Here is a 16,573-nt window from a genome sequence, read left to right on the forward strand (position 1 = left end):
AACAAAATTTGAAATGTAATTTGTTTTGTATTAACGTATTAATATGACGGTCCAGTTACCAGCGTGACACTAAAACAGGAAGTAGTAATGTCTTTTTACACAAGTATATGTCCGAGCCCATACTTCTTTACTTTAACCAGGCTTTTTAAACATGACTATCTGTACTTCTACCTGAGTGAAGGATGTGTGTACTTTTGCTGTATCTCGGTGTATTCTACTATACACAAACAAACAAACATGCCAATACATCTAGCAAGCAAATTTAAAACATCCTCTTATCTGCCATTTGCGAACCACAACTTTTTACACAAGTGAATGCCGGAAGAAATTACTCGTGTGTGTGTTGTTCTAGGAAAATTACCAACGGCCAGGTGTTGTGATGCATCCGATACAAAGTGGTGTTACAGTTATCAGACCACAGCAATTCGCCAAGGATTACTTTTTAATTTTTTTATTAAAGCACCTTTTTTTTTTACCCATTTATAGTCATGTTTAATGTTGTAGAACGTCTACAAGACAAGTTAATTCCTGTTATGCATGTTATCGCACCTATAAACAGACATTCCCAGAAGCAAGGAGTGTCCGGTTTCAAGCCTCAGGTTTAGTAGGTTTGACAGTAATTGGTAATGCGAATACCTCCATACCACGTGCATGCATTTACTTGCTTTACTACCCGTCTTCCTGTTTACGGTGCAACTTATTCCTATGTATAGTATGTTCAAACCCTCTGAGACACCAAGCCTCTCATCTAAACAAAGCTCCGATTTGTAAAGGTTCAATCTCAAACAGAATACAAGCTTTATTCATGAACACTTTACTCATGTTGCATCGAATCTCCAACAGTGCGTCTTCCTTCCTCTCACATCGCCAAGTGTATTTTTGTCTAAAGCCTTCCGCTTTCAGTCCTTAAAGGACTTTTAATCTTCAAAAACAACTTCCAGGAGAAAAATATTCACACTTTATGGCTGGCAGTCAATTATTTTTACATTCCCAGAGTTGTAAAATGCCTAGAAGACATAAAGTAGAAGGCCACCATTCATTTTATGAGGGGAAAATTGTTTTTTGTTGTCGTTTTCTCTTTTTTTTTTTTCTGGGTGGGATGGAAAGCTGGCTCTTGTGACTATGCCAGCGGAGTGCAGTTGCAGTATAGTGCAGGTTTGGTGCTGCTGACTCGAGGGTTATGAGTTGAAATTCTAAGAATTTTAGACAGTTGGAGAAAAAACCACATACACACATTTCAGGAATTTTCCATTTACGACAAATGTTGTGAATGAGCAAACTTTCATTTTCAATTCAACTTTCAGCAAATTTTGCATTTGGGAACTATAATACCAGATTTCCATTATATGCTAGCAACGTTAGCTGAGCAATAACGTTTGGGGTAAGTAAAGGAAAGATAAAAGAGTGAAGTTTTAACATATCGGTTTTCCATACCGCTTATAATACACGGGTTTGCAGGGGAGGCTGGAGCCTATCCTGGGGAACTCGGGGCACCTGGATGGGTTGCCAACCCACTGCAGGGCGCAAACGCACACACATTAACACATAATTTGGAAACACCGATTAGCCACAACGCATGGACTGGGGGAGGAAGCCGGAGTACCCGAAGGAAACCCCCAAAGAACAATGCAGGGCAGAGGCGGGATTCGAGCCGCCAACACCGGAGGTGCGAGGCAAACGTGCCAACCATACCCCCACCCCAAGGAACATTCACTGGAAATATACACAAAGTGAAGATAACTAATAACAGAACACAGATAAAAGACCAAACTAACAAAAACCAATGAACTTAGTGGGGAGAAGGAAACTAAATCAATACAATAACAAAAGCGTGTAAGGGAACAAAAGGGAACCACAACATGCCGAGAGGGGGATCTCATGATGCCTTGTTCACCCAATTAGGAAGTTAATATAAAAAATAATTTTAATAATAATAATAATAATAATAATAATAATAATATTTTTTAAAGACATTTGTAAATCATTTTTGCGGAATCTATTTCCATTTTCTAAAAGCTGAGGTGTCAAAGTATGTTTTTTTTTATCAGAATTCAGAAATCTGATGGATTTTTCCAGGCTAACTCACAAATGTGTCATTTTCACCAAAAGGTCCCAAAGAAAAGCCTGTCCTTTATTCGTCCTTCCCTCCTATATTTCTTCATCCCTCGTTCAAATGATCGAGTGCAGCAGAGGGCTGGCACAGAGGCTCCAACAGCTGCCGACCCTTCCCATCTCTCTCTCTCTCTCTCTCCCCGAGGACTGACGTCTCCCGTAAAATGGCCGAATTTGGGTTTTTTGGATTTTACTATGAGACGACTTGCGTTGTTTTAAGTCCGGCCCTTTTTTGCAAAGTGAGTAAACAAAAAGACACCCATTTCTAAGTACATACGCACACCCTAAACAAAGGCGTACTTGTACGCCATTAACTAAATCAAACCTTCTGACAGAATATGTGTGGCTGCCCATTGGATTAAATACAACTTTCCAGAAACACAATTGGGGGGAGGGGGAAAAACAAAAAAACGACAAAAAAAAAAGAAACCCTGGCTTGATTTATATGCGGCATTTCCAGAAAGGATGAATAAAGCTTTTATTCTGTTTCAGAAGATGATTAAACTTAGCTTGAACTGTCTTTGTTCATGTTTGTGTGAGTGTTCCTTTCAATGACTTGTATTTACACATCATCGCTGTAAGTGAACTCAAATGGAACATTCCATTATCCATCTTTCTGTCTATGCCACACAGAGGTCAAAGCCAGGCTAGCACCATTTTCCCTGATGTAGGTATGTTCTGTAAGGTGACACGTACAGGACAAAAGGCAGAATGGCTGCTATTCTGCTGCCTGCATTTTGACAGTGTGAGTGTATGTGTGTGTGTGTTTTTGTGTGTGTGAGAGAGAGAGAGCTGTGGTGCCTTATATAGAAACAGCTCAGGGACAAGTGTGAGCTGATGGAGCTGTTCCATCATTTCTTAAGTGCCTGGCAAATAGCATCACAGTTGCAAAGACAAGTGAGGCGTTCATAAAAGACCCAAAACAGACATCTCGTATCTAGCGATGTAGCTCAAGTCTATCATTTGAGTCCTGAATGTGTATGAATTGCACATATCCCAGTTGTATAATCGTAATGCTGATTGTTGTCCTAACACCTCATCACTCAATAAAATATCAAATCGAGTGGTTACAGCATGAGCAGGTGCAGTCAACTGATCAGTGTCATACACCCTCTGCTATAGTTCACTGGTTTTCTCTGAATGTCTGTATGTAGATAAGGAAACTTCTCTATACTTCAAAAAAGGAGAAATGGTAGTAATCATACTAAGCACTCCTCTAAAGCTAGTTCTAAATAATGTATAACACTATATAGGAAAGACTAGAACAGAAGCCTAAGCCTAACAGAGCTTGCTTAGCTTTCAAACGTTTCAATCGTTCAGTCCTTTGCATAATTTAATAAACATTTGTTCACTAGGTTTGTGATATCATGTGTAATATGTTATCATACTATTGTGCCCCGTATCTGAGGCTACATCCACGTTAATCCAAATAAATTTGAAAACGCATCTTTTTCTCTGCGTTTTGGCCTTCCGTCCACACCGAAACGGCGTTTTAATGTGCGGCGGAAACGGAGCTTTCCGAAAACGCTCAAGTGGATAAATTTGAAAATGCCATTTTCACGTTGTAGCGTGGCCCGAGAAAATGGAGATATTGTGGTGTCACGTGACCCGGTCAACTCAAAACAAACAAGACGGTGGACTGCAGTTGTACTGTTGTACTGTTGTACTGATGTACTGCAGTTGTTCCAGTTGCTGCAGCTATCCAGTTTGATAGCTTTGTTAAAGATTAATGTCAAGTGCACAACCTTCAGATTGCATTTTAAATAAACGCCTGATGGAAATAACGCAGGCCAAAAAGTACGTTTTTATGCATGCGCAGTATAGGGATGTAAGCGTTTTTAGACGTTTCAGTGTGGACGAGCAATTTTTGGAAAACGTTTGAAAACGCCAGTGTAGACGGAGTGCATTTTATAACTAAAATGCTGTCCATCCAGATTAATGTGGACATAACTTGAGGGGGGGAAAGAAGGGGCATGGCTAGATATATGCAACATTGTTGTGTACGTTACACCATTACGGTAGGGAAGGAAAAAAAAAAAAAACAAAAAAAAACACAGAACCAGGTTACTAGTTGGCTGTAGTGTCCAGTCAGTGTTTTGTTTTTTGGCTTAATTAGCCGGTCAAAAACGCTGCAAAACTGAAGTCGGGACCATAACAAAAATATATGTAATGAGCTATTAGCTGCATCTAACTAATAAAATGATATTAAACCATGCATGCCTGTGCTCTGTGGTGAACAGCAGCAGAGATACCTATTGAATTCTTGTATAGTGAAACTATACAAGATAAACAGCATGTGTCATTTTCTTAATTTAAACCACGGCTCATGTTTTGAGAGCGAAGACATTTATGGCTTTATCTGTTTGGCAGCACGGACAAGGGAAGCTAAGACGTATCAAAGTAGGACGTTTTTTTGTTGCTTTGCTCTGAAGTTAAACAGCGGGCTAATGAGGTTCGGACAGGAGATGAAATAGGTGAAAAGAAAACATATTACGGGTTACTTTATTTTTGTTAATATTAAAAGATGCAGACACCGTGTTTTCTTTTCTGACACATTTAAAACCATCCATCTTGATCTGCGATTCCTGATCCTACAGTAAATCATCCCAAGCCTTCTGTTCACAAACAGGCTGTAATTTTACATTACATTTATTCACTTAGCAGACGCGAGTTGAGGTAGGAGGGTGCTGTTCCTGACAAGGTCTTGTAGGTGAGCATCAAGGCCTTGAACTTGATGCGGGCAGCTACAGGAAGCCAGTGGAGGGAGATGAAGAGGGGTGTGACATGGGTTCTCTTGGGTTTACTAAGCAAACACTATATATCTGTACTTCTCAATTACAGACACTTAAAATATTTACTTTTCAATTTTTTGACATTAATACTAAGCTCTGATAGGAGACTGAGAGCTACTGTATATAGCATTACCGGCCACAATAGCAACAACTAATTCTTCCAGCCCCTAAATAACTGGTTTTGTTTTAGCAAACTGATCAAACAACAAGACCTTACCAAGAACAGAAAATAAAATCAACAAGCCTGAAAAGATACAGACAAAAACAGAGACTACAAAAAGAATCTACAGAACCACACAGCTAGCACGGCTAACAAGAAGTGAATGCTAGCAGCCCTCCATTAGCATGCCATGATTTGCTTCATGCTAATTAAGGCTTGAGAGCTTTCACTTCTTGTTAAGCATGATAGGATGTAATGTTAGGATGTTAATTGAAAAACATAACAAAATAATTTGATTAAAAATGCAATCAAACCGCTATAGCGTTGCTAGTATAGCATGTCAAACAGCAGCCGAGCTCAACATCAAATACTGAGGTACCTCAAGGAGTAAGGATAAATTTAGCCTCTAACATTTTTCATCTTATATATCAATGGTTTAAACGCTTCAGGGGTTCCAGAATTATTATTTTTTTTTTAAAAAGGCTTCAAATACTAGCTTAATCCTTCAGTATTCTAAGGTTTATGCTGATTTCACTGAAGAAATCTCATCTCAGCAGGCCTCCTTCAAAATCTCTGCCATCTGTAGCACACACTGCTTTCAACAACGTGATTAAACGCTGCTGATCAAGACCAAAAAAATGACCTACTTAATCAGAAATTGCTTCTGTAATCTGTATCCTTGGCCAATGTTTCCATTACAATAGGGCTATGCGATAACCACTAAAAACGGTCTTCACATTCATTTTGCTCAATACTGAGATCACAACAATTCATCACAATTATTTAACCAAATTATAGAACAGTGACCTTAGGAGTTCTACTGAATAAAAATAGGATTTTCTTTCACATCGCACATACGCCTTTTAAATCACCGAATAACTATAAGACGGATCTTATAGATTAATCTATATAGTTTAATGCTTTAAAAGCACACTTGGCTTGAAGTTTTATTATTAATAAAACTGATGGCAGATTATGAACACTGAGCTTGTGAGTTCATGTATGTGGGTAATGAAAAATAGTCAAATAGTTAACTTTGAACAAAGCGCACCATTAATGGAAGGCAAAAAGTGATTAGCCATAGAGCTGGGCAATATACTTGAGGACATTTCTACGGACACACGATGCGCATCACAATATCTAATTTAGTTAACAAACTGTCTGCAAAACAGTAGTAAAATAAAATACTTTTTTTAAATAAAAAAAAAACTGTTAAACCAAGTTTGACTTTTCTTTAATGCCTACAAAGAAGGTTTTTTTTTTAATGACGTCCAAATCAAAGGCATCCATTCAGTACCATTTAATTTGTAAAATGTAAAAATACAATATCTCAGAAAAGTGTATCGTGATATTATTTAACATGCTAGATACTATATGAATATATCGGTCAGCCCTAACTAACCATGTTAAAATGTGATTAAAATTCTGTTGACCTACATTATGAGAAACTTTCTTTCAAGAAACACGGGTTGCTTCTAACGGACTACTGCAGTACAAATTGCCATTATCTCATTATGCAAACATTTAGGTGAAATTTTTCTAAAATACTGAAATACATTTTTTTTTATTTCTCCAAATCAAGTAAACACAGCATCAAGTAAGCTACTTCAAACCAAATAAAAGTTAGCTAATTAAATAAAATGTTAGATTTGTTATGTTTTAATACTCTAATACTTCAGTTAACGTCTAGAGTTATTTGACATGTTCATGTTAAGTAAGGACAAAAGCACAACAAGGCATGCTGTTAAGGAAAATATTCAACAATATTTAGGCAAATATTCCACTTTTTCCCATTATACAACAGCAATTTGCCGACGACTGCAGCTTTTATTTATTAAAGAACGATTTTATCCATTTATGGTTACATTGAATGTTGTGGAACATCTATGAAACAAGTTTGTTTCTGTTATCTCATGCTGTAGGCTCTATAAACTCAAATTTGGTTCTCTTTGATGGTAGACTACAATTAAGAAAAATAATGGAACAGAACAAGTGCAATAATATAAAGCGGTCATTTGCCTTGTAGCTGGAACTACTGCCACATCTACGGCCACAGAAAATTAATCAAAGCCTTCTGACCAATCAGAATGGAGAATTCAGTGGTGCTGTAGTGTAAATGTACATAATGGAATGTTGTAACGTTTTGGGTTTTTCGTTGTTGTTTTTTTTCTACATACTTATTATATAAAATCAAATTTGATCAAAAAGGTCCATCCATCCATCCATCCAACCAACCATCCATCCATTTTCCACACAGGGTTGCAGGGGAGACTGGAGCCTATCCCATGAAACTTGGAGAGCAATTAGAGGGACACCCTGGATGGGGTGCCAAACAATCACAGGGCACAATTGCACAGACACTCACACACCCATTCACACATTATAGACGATTTGGAAATGCCAATCAGACTACAGCACGTCTTTGGACTGAGGGAGGAAAACGGAGCACCTGGAGGAAATACCCGATGCACAGGGAGAACATGCAAAATCCACGACGGGATTCAATCCACCAATCCCAGAGGGCCAAAGCAAACGTGCTAACCACTAAGGCACTGTGACCCCCCTGACCAAAAAGGTATTTGATCAAATCAGAAGCAAATTTGACACAAAAATGAAAACGTTCAAATATAAGAGTAGTGCAGGTTCTGACATTTAGACAGCAAGGAATCAGTTACCACCGACATGCGGGAAGAAATCCCACTTAAGTGTTCTTATTCTGAAGCAGTAAATGGGTATAGAAACTGGAACTTATTCTGTGTATGACAGTCAGAGTTTAACTGGTCAGGTTTAAGGTCCAGCTTCAAGCTCCATCCGTTCTGAGGAATCAGACCCCTTGCTGATAGAATTAACGAGGAGTCTGTCTCATCGCACACAGCAGGGGAGAGCGCTCTCATCTCTCCTTTCACCTCTTCCGTCCTTGCTTTACCTCTCTTGTTTCTTTTCTAACTAAGAGATGTGGGTGCATTACATACAGCTGTCATTCTCAGAGAACACACCTCAGGGGAAACAGGAAAAGCAGAAGAGAAGGTGGGAGAAGCAGAGACACTTTGCCAGCGGCCCAGTTAGAGCTAGATGTCACATCAGAGAAAGAAAGAGTGAGCCATTCTTGATGTGTACCAATTTGCACACGGTTGCCCAACAGCCTCTTACAAAATGTGGTCTGAATCCCAAACCACTTGGAGACCTCAGAGTCGAAATAGCAATCTCTATTCAGCATTTACGAGCAACTGAGGCGCCATCTGGGGCAGCCATTTTGAACAAGGTGGTCTTGCAGGACCACGACCCAAGAACTTGACATTTTTCACAATTCCAAATTCACACCAAATTCAACCTTTAAACGCCTTGTTTATTGGATGGCAAGTTGAATGAGGTGTAAAATGAGGTGACATGCCCTCTAGGACTGAAAAAGTACATTCCTATCAGGTTTGCATGTCGGCCTGTAAAATGGTATACAAATGTCATACAAACAAACGGAATTGTGGATGAGTGGTGCTAGCTTCTATTCAAACTCTCTTCAGCTTTTAATGTTGCTACTCGAGCTTGCGGACTTGTGTCTATATCTAGTGTCCCGATATTGAATTTCTGAGTGCTCTCAGAAAGTTCTACCTTTCCACAGAAAGTCGGGCACGTTTCGTCATCAGACGTGATCACGCATTTTCACAGGAAGAGGTTGTCTGTACTGAAACTACAACCATCAACCAGATTTACTCACTAATAACCAATTCCAACAAAGCACCCTTGAAACTTTTGAAGATGTCATGCAGCATACTTTCAATCCAGTGACTATATCTATATGAAAAGCTCACTGTGGTCAAAACTCTGTTCACTGCGTTTGACTGTAAGAAACCTAATCAGACTGAAGATTGCAGTCAGATTCAAGACGGCCAATCAAAACCAAAGATCTTCAAGATACCGAAGCATGTAGTAGAAGTACCAGACGTACATCATAGATGGATCTGAATCTGAATTGGAGGATCTGAGTCATATCTGAAGAACGTACACAACCATCGTGGACTCAATTGATTAAAGGTTTATGCTGCCTTTACATGAGATCACTTGATTCAGACAGTGTTTTGATGGGCAAAAAATAAAAAATAAAACACCAGGCATACAGGAAAGTCGGAATGAGTCCCTACATCAACTCCTCCTTCTTAATCACACATACTCCTACATAGTGGCAGCACTGTCTGTGCTGATCCAAGTGATCAGGTTAAGAGGAAATCAAAGCCTGGTTCTGGACCATGACTGCACCTTTTCTGATCTCCTTCCCAGGACTCTGCACAATTTCAAGGATTCACAGCTCCTAACGCATCTCATGCAACCCACGAAGTGCTTAATAATGAGCTGATGAACTAGATTAGATGTGTTGGGAGTTAGGAGACCTTGAAGCTATGCAAATCAGCGAGAATCTGAGACTGGTGTTGAGACGGCCCACACTAGAAAACTGTCAGCTTCAAGTCGCCTAAAGGCCCAGGCAAGCTTTAAACACTTTAATCAAGAACTGCTTTACACATAAATTCTGTTTTTTTTTAAAAATATATTTCTCACCGAAGCCTGTGCGATTAATAGGTTGTAGAAATGTCTGTTGTATTTGTAAGCATGATATTTATTCAGTCAGGCGCTGATTCAAGTCCAAATCCGATCAGATTACGGAAGAACTGACATGTCAGTCAAGATCCAGCACCAAGCAAATCATAAAAGAAGAAAGAAAAAAAAGAAAGAAAGTTAAAAAAAAAAACCCACCGCTGAACTTATGATTCTGATGCATGTCCATTTGTGTCTTGGGTACTTTGATTGGACAGTGTGTACTTAGTCTGTCTACTTTTAGCTTTGGATGATCACTTCTCAATCACTGCTCATGATGCATCACATACGTGTCAGCAAAGTGGGCTGTAAAATATCAGCCCAAATGGAGACCGGTTCTAGGGGGGTGTTTTACGCCGTGTCATCACCTGACACGACTGATAGGCTGCATGAACCTACAGTCTTCTCTATACCATTCTGTGTTTTTCTTATGAAGACTGATGATGCTGAAACTGACTTCCAGTGGAAGTCTAAGAGCAGCTTTTTTTTTTTTTTTTTTTTTTTTTAAACTTTGTCCATACAACATTTAAAAACACAACATTCCAAATATCAAGCATAAAGCAGAAAAGAAAAGAAATAATTCCGGGTACTTATACCATTTATGAAGGTTTCTGTTATCCATACAAGTTAAGGTCGAAATGGACTAACCCAATCACACACTCTTCCCTTGGAAAATATAGCCTCATCTCTCATATAGAAACAAGAAAATGTACCAATTTAGAGCTGCTCTAATAACATATCTACCACTCTGATTACCACTGATCCATGCAATTACAATGTCTATAGCTACATTTGATGCAGAACGTCCACGAGGCAAGTTCCTGATATCACTTATGTTACAGCTGCCTTTCCCAAACCTCAGGATTTCTTTCTCTCTCTCTCTTTAAGTCAATATGACGAAAATAAAAAAAAAAAAAAAACCAAAAACCCCCCAAAAAACCCATGCAGCTTGTCTTGTTACCAGGAATCCAGAAAGCACAAAGACCCCAAAGACTTACTTTACACGCCTGCTTGAAATAAACCAGAAAAGAGCCGTCTTCACTGACACTGTGCTCATGAGGAGTGTGTATCTCAGACCTCTCTTGGGATTGTATGCAGCTACAGTGTTTTGTTAGAAATCCCTGCTTTGACAAGAGACATGACGCTTGACCTCAGAAAACCCGGAATCATCTGGAACATTTGCACCAATTATTCTGCAAGAGTGATGAACCTAACTAAAGTGTAGCCTATGTAATGCAAGAACTTGCATTTACATATTCCAAGTAATAAGTGACTGATGTTGATCGTCACGTGTCTGTCATCACGTGTGCCTTCAAATCGAGGTAACACTGCATTCAAACAGCTTTGGAAAATTACACACACGCGCGCGCGCGAGCGTGCATGGTCACCCTAACTAGACGCAGTGTGTGTGTGTGTTGACAGGAGTGTGTAAGGAGATCACACTCACCCATCGCCCGGTTTGGGGGGTCTCCAGAGATTCACTGAAAGCTAAAAGCGATGAAGATCCGGCCTTTGTTTTTGTCTCGAGCGCGGTTCAACTTAAACACACGAGCAGTTTCGGTGATCAGGACACAATCGCATGCTTTTCCTTAAAATCGAGAGAGAGAGAGAGAGAGAGAGAGAGAGAGTTGGGACGGCGGCCTGCCTCCAGACCCTCAGCGGGGAAGCGCGAGCGAACCTGCAGCTTTGGGGAGGCGCTTCACTGACAGCCGCGCGTGAACACGACGCCTGCGTGCGACCGCGCACCGACGCCGCAGCCCTGGCGTTGCCCTGTGCGGTCGATCACAGAGGAAGAAGAAGACGCAGCCATCCCACTTGCTTTGCTTTGCTTTGCTGCTGCGGATGATGATGATGATGATGATGATGATGGTGATGCGGCCGGAGTCAAACAGGAAACCGACGCTCGTGCCCTTCAAAGCACAGCAATTGTTTTTTGTTGTTGTTGTTTTTGACGTCTTCACGCCGCCACCCCTTTCTTTCCCTTTCTTGCTCGGCGTGTGTTCACCGACGCTCGCGCCGCTCTTTTTTTTTTTTTGTTGCGTGACTCGTATATTTGGGCTAAAATGACGCCTTTCCGCTCGCGCAGCACCACCAGCAGCTCCCCCCCTCGCGCTCGGTTATTTTCATTCTCCCTTGAATAGAATACGGGGAAGGGGCATCGCACGAGCTCACGGCTCCTCCTCCTCCCAGTTTGGTCGCTTAATACACACACACACACACGCACGCGCAGGGGAGAGCGTGAAGGGGCGGGGGCGGGGGCGGAGGGGCGTGTGCACCCCGAAATAACAACATCGTAAACATAACCCGAGCACTGAGCTATAGTAGAATACAATAAGTGTATGATAGTATGATTTCATATAGTAAAGATTGGGGGGGGGGGGATAACAACATTGCATTCATGATATTAGATTGGTGTAATAATTTAATGTGTTATTGTGTCCATTGATCTGTTCATAAATAATCAAATAAAAAGTATTCATAAACAATCATTATTCAACTACAATAATTTAGGCTCATTACAAGTACACTGTAATTACACAACGCATTTTTTCTGTCTTTTTTTTATTAGTTGAGCAACTGGATATTTTTGTGCCAAAAAAAAAATCCTTAACATTTTTTTTATTATTATTATAGTATTTATAGTATACTTTTGAAATAATCCACCTGTGAGGATCCTGAAATGTGGAGGAGTTCTCTTTTCTGAAAATTCCCAGCTTTACTGGTAGCAACATCTAACTGTTATTGTTATTAATATGTGCTGTTTGGGGCTTCATGCTCTTTTGGTGAAATGGCTAGGTGTGTATGGATATGCAAAGTGGAATCGCGTAGATGTGTATGGGTTTGCAGAGTGGGCATTGTGTAGGTGTTTTAGGGGCGTACATACAGAGTAGACGACGTTTAGGTGTACACTCACCGTCCACTTAATTACGAACACAAATGCACATATAGGAAGTTATCCAATCGGCCCATCACGTGGCCGTAGCACAATGCAAAAAAATCATGCAGATGCAAGTCAAGAGCTTCAAGTAATGTTCACGTCAAATGTCAGTATGAAGAAAATGTGTGATCTCTGTGACTTTGATCATGGCATGGATGTTGGTATCAGGTCGGCTGGTTTAAGTATTTCAGAAACTGCTGATCTCTTGCGATTTTCACACACAACAGTCTCTAGAGTTTACACAGAATGGAGCGGAAAAAATAAAAAAACACTGAGTGAGCAACAGTTTTGTGGGATGAAACGCCTTGTTGATGTGAGAGGGAAATGGCCAGATTGGTTCGAGCTGCCAGGAAGGATATAGTACGTCAAATAATTACTCTTTGCAGCCATGGTGAACAGAAAAGCATCTCATCTCAGCATGTACAAAACATCAAACCAGCAGAACACCACACCAGGTTCCACTCCTGTCAGCCAAGAACAACAATCTGACTCCACAGTGGTCTTTTTCCAGTCTTCGGCTCTCCAGTTTCAGTGAGTTTGTGCCCATGATTGTGCCTCAAATTGTTTTTCTTGGCTAACAGGAACCTGATGTGTTCTTCTGCTGTTTTGCCCATCATATTGATATTGTGTAAGTGTATACTGGTGTACAGATTGGACATTGTATAAGTGTACATTTATGCACAGAGTGGGCACTGTTTCGGTGTATATGGATATACAGGTATATTTTGTGTAGGTATGTAAATGTGAAATCTTATTTGTCCCAACTTTATTAGTCTATCCTCACTTTAACCTACACAGTGGGGGAAATAAGTATTGGATGCGTCAACATTTTTTTCAGTAAATATGTTTCCAATGAGGCTATTCACATGAAAATTCCACAGACATCAGTATTAACTCAAGAAATCTGGAAATATAAAGAATTCACAACATTAAAGTCTATAAATGAAGTTATGTGTAATAAAGAGGAATTACACAGGAAAAAAGTATTGAACACACTAACTGAAATTTATTTAATACTTAGTGGAGAAGCCTTTGTTTGTAAGGACAGCTTCAAGACGCTTCCTGTATGAAGAAATTAATGGGTCGCAGTATTCAGGTGTGATTTCGGTCCATTCTTCTAAACATATTGTCTTTAAATCTTGTTCAATTGGATTCAAGTCAGGTGATTGACTGGGCCATTCTAACACCTTGATTATTTTTCTCTGAAACCATTTGAGAGTTTCGTTTGCTGTATGTTTTGGATCGTTGTCCTGCTGGAAAGTCCACCCACGTCTCATCTTCATCATGGTGGATGGCAGCAGATTCTTCTCAAGAATCTCCCAGTAAAGGGCTCCATTCATTGTTCTTTTAATTATGTGAAGTCTGCCAGTACCATGGGATGAAAAACAGCCCCACACCATGATGCTTCCACCTCCAAACTTCACTGTTGGTATAGTGTTAATAGGGTAATGTGCAGTGCCATTTCTTCTCCAAACATGGTGTGTAGTATGAAAGCCAAAAAGTTCAGTTTTGCTCTCGTCTGACCAGACTACACTCTCCCAGTATTTCATAGGCTTGTTCAAATGAGTTGTAACAAACTTTAAACGTGCTTCGACATGTCTTTTCTTTAGTAATGGAGTCTTATGGGGTGAGCATGAGCAGTTGAATGCATTGCCTATTGTTTTCTCTGTGATGATGGCACCTGCTGCCTTCAAGTGTTTCTGGAGCTCTTTCTGAGTGGTCCTTGGCTCTTGCGGTACTCTTCTGACTATTCTTCTGATTCCCTGGTCAGAAATCTTGCAAGGAGCTCCTGTGCATAGCCGGTTGATGGCGGAGTGATGTTGCTTCCACTTGTGGATAATGACCCCAATGGTGCTTACTGGGGGATTCAGAAGTTTTGAAATACATCTGTATCTGATTCCATCAATATGTATAGCAACAATAAGGTTACGAAGGTCTTGGGAGAGTTCTTTGCGTTTTACCCATCATGAGATGTTTCTTGTGTGACACCTTGGTAATAAAAAGCCTTTTTACAGACCATCAATTTACAAACCCAGCTGATATTAATTTACACAGATAGGGGGTATAATTACTTACGGATTTCAGTAGGTTCCTTGCCTTACCTTGCCTTGGAGAACTGCTTTTTCTTAGCGTGTTCAATACTTTTTCCCTGTGTCATTCCAGTTTATTACAAATAACTTTATTTATAGACTTTGATGTTGTGAATTCTTTATATTTCCAGATTTCCCGAGTTAATACTGATGTCCGGTGAAAATTTCATGCGAATAACCTCATTGGAAACATATTTACTGAAAAAAATGGTGACACGTCCAATACTTATTTCCCCCACTGTACCTGCACACGCTAGAATAAAAAAAAAAAAAAAAGAGCTGAGAGACAGGGCATTTCTGTGCTCCATCAACTGAAGTGTATCACATGTCAGTGTGCAGCTGATGAAGGACTTCTGCGCGAAACATTCTGCTTCTAATCAACCTTTGTGTACACCAGACGTTTTCCAGCCTCTAAGATTATTAGTGTGGTAGCCTGAAGGTTCGGTCTGTCAGTTCGCAGATTCCCATATGGCTAGCCACTATTAGTGTTCTTGTAAGGCCATTAGTGTGTAGTTTATCAGCTGTTTCTCTGTAACTTCCAGGGAAGGTGCTGAGAGTGAGTGTGTCTGCTCAAATGAAACTGCAATTAGAGCCATTTGTATCTAAAATATTGGTGTAATGTAATAAAGTGAGAGTAACAATCTAAGATTGTGAGTTATGATAATCCTCAAGACCACTAGTATAGGATAATACCATAGTATAGGAAGCATTTTAATTCCTTATACACACTTACATTTGCATGCTAAATCATTGTATTTGCAAATGGGAATCATGATTAAACTGGATGGTTCTATCCAGTTTTATGCCTGGAAAGACCTGATAGTCTGTTGCTATTTCACATAAATAAATAAAAAAAATGTAGCTACATGTACAGTAACAACACATAATGTGTTACATTGTTAAACCATACAATGACCATACTTCAACTTGATACATATTTATTTGTTTATTTGATCTGAAATTGAAACACTTTATTACTGTCCTTAACATTTCCACCTAAGTGTAATTTTTTTTCCAAAGTTACTCATACTCTGAAAGTTCCCGCCCCCCCAAATATAACGGTTATTTATTATGGGGCCAAGCACCGAATGTGAGTAGACACCCTATTGTTATTCTATGTTTTCTTCTTCTTGTTGTTCTTCTGGCAACAGTCTCTGTGGCAGCCCATACAACCGTCTGATGAAAGTTGTGATATTTGGTACATTGTTCGGGGAGGGTTTACGGAACATGCTTTAGCACCACCATTGGGTAAAATTTTGGCTTAATTTGAAAGTATGTTTATGGTTACAACTTTTAAACTGTGTCCAAAAAAAAAAGAGCCAAGAATCCCTGAATTCCCTGGGTTCAAAAAGTTCAAAATGTTTCTCAAACATTTTGCAGCCAAGGACCACTTTAGCTGTAAAAATAAATAAATAAATAAAACCCATAGACCCCCTGAGCACCGATTTATTTCATGACGTATTCAAATATTAGACTCATCATTAAAAAATATGTGCAATAATATTCAGACTAAATTTCCACTGACACAACACATAAGACTCTGTTGTTTATAGGCCGATTTAAAAAAAAAAATTTTTTTTTGCATTATTGAGATTTGGTTTAAACCCATTTACATCAATCTACAGGTCAAACAAAGTTGATAAATAAATGAACCCTAACGAAATGTAATGACTCGAGTGGGATTGTGGTGAGTTGTGATGTCATCACAGGAACAAACTTTTTTTAAAATGACTATGCCAACACACAGCTTGAAAACCCCAGCTATATTGCAATGACAAAATAACATTTAGTTAGAAATCTATTATTTCTGGTGGAATTTCCTCTTATTTTTTTTTAGATTTAGAGAATCATTCAGCTAAATTAAGCATCAGCTAGCTGCTAGCACCATACCCATTTA

At 39.5% G+C, this 16,573-nt stretch overlaps 1 protein-coding gene across 3 annotated transcripts in view; it reads right to left on the reverse strand.

The window, feature by feature from the left end:
• Positions 1–11,893, reverse strand: part of mgat3b (beta-1,4-mannosyl-glycoprotein 4-beta-N-acetylglucosaminyltransferase b) — a 56,029-nt gene extending 44,136 nt beyond the window's left edge. For 2 of the 3 annotated variants that reach the window (XM_053638984.1, XM_053638982.1), the window contains exon 1: positions 11,096–11,893. The gene's annotated coding sequence lies outside the window, so the exon portion shown is untranslated. The remainder of the gene's footprint in view (positions 1–11,095) is intronic. The other variant, XM_053638986.1, reaches the window with a different exon arrangement.
• Between the last annotated feature and the right edge of the window lie 4,680 nt (positions 11,894–16,573).

This window comes from Ictalurus furcatus, chromosome 12, assembly GCF_023375685.1.
Source record: "Ictalurus furcatus strain D&B chromosome 12, Billie_1.0, whole genome shotgun sequence".
Classification (NCBI taxonomy): Eukaryota; Metazoa; Chordata; class Actinopteri; order Siluriformes; family Ictaluridae; genus Ictalurus; species Ictalurus furcatus.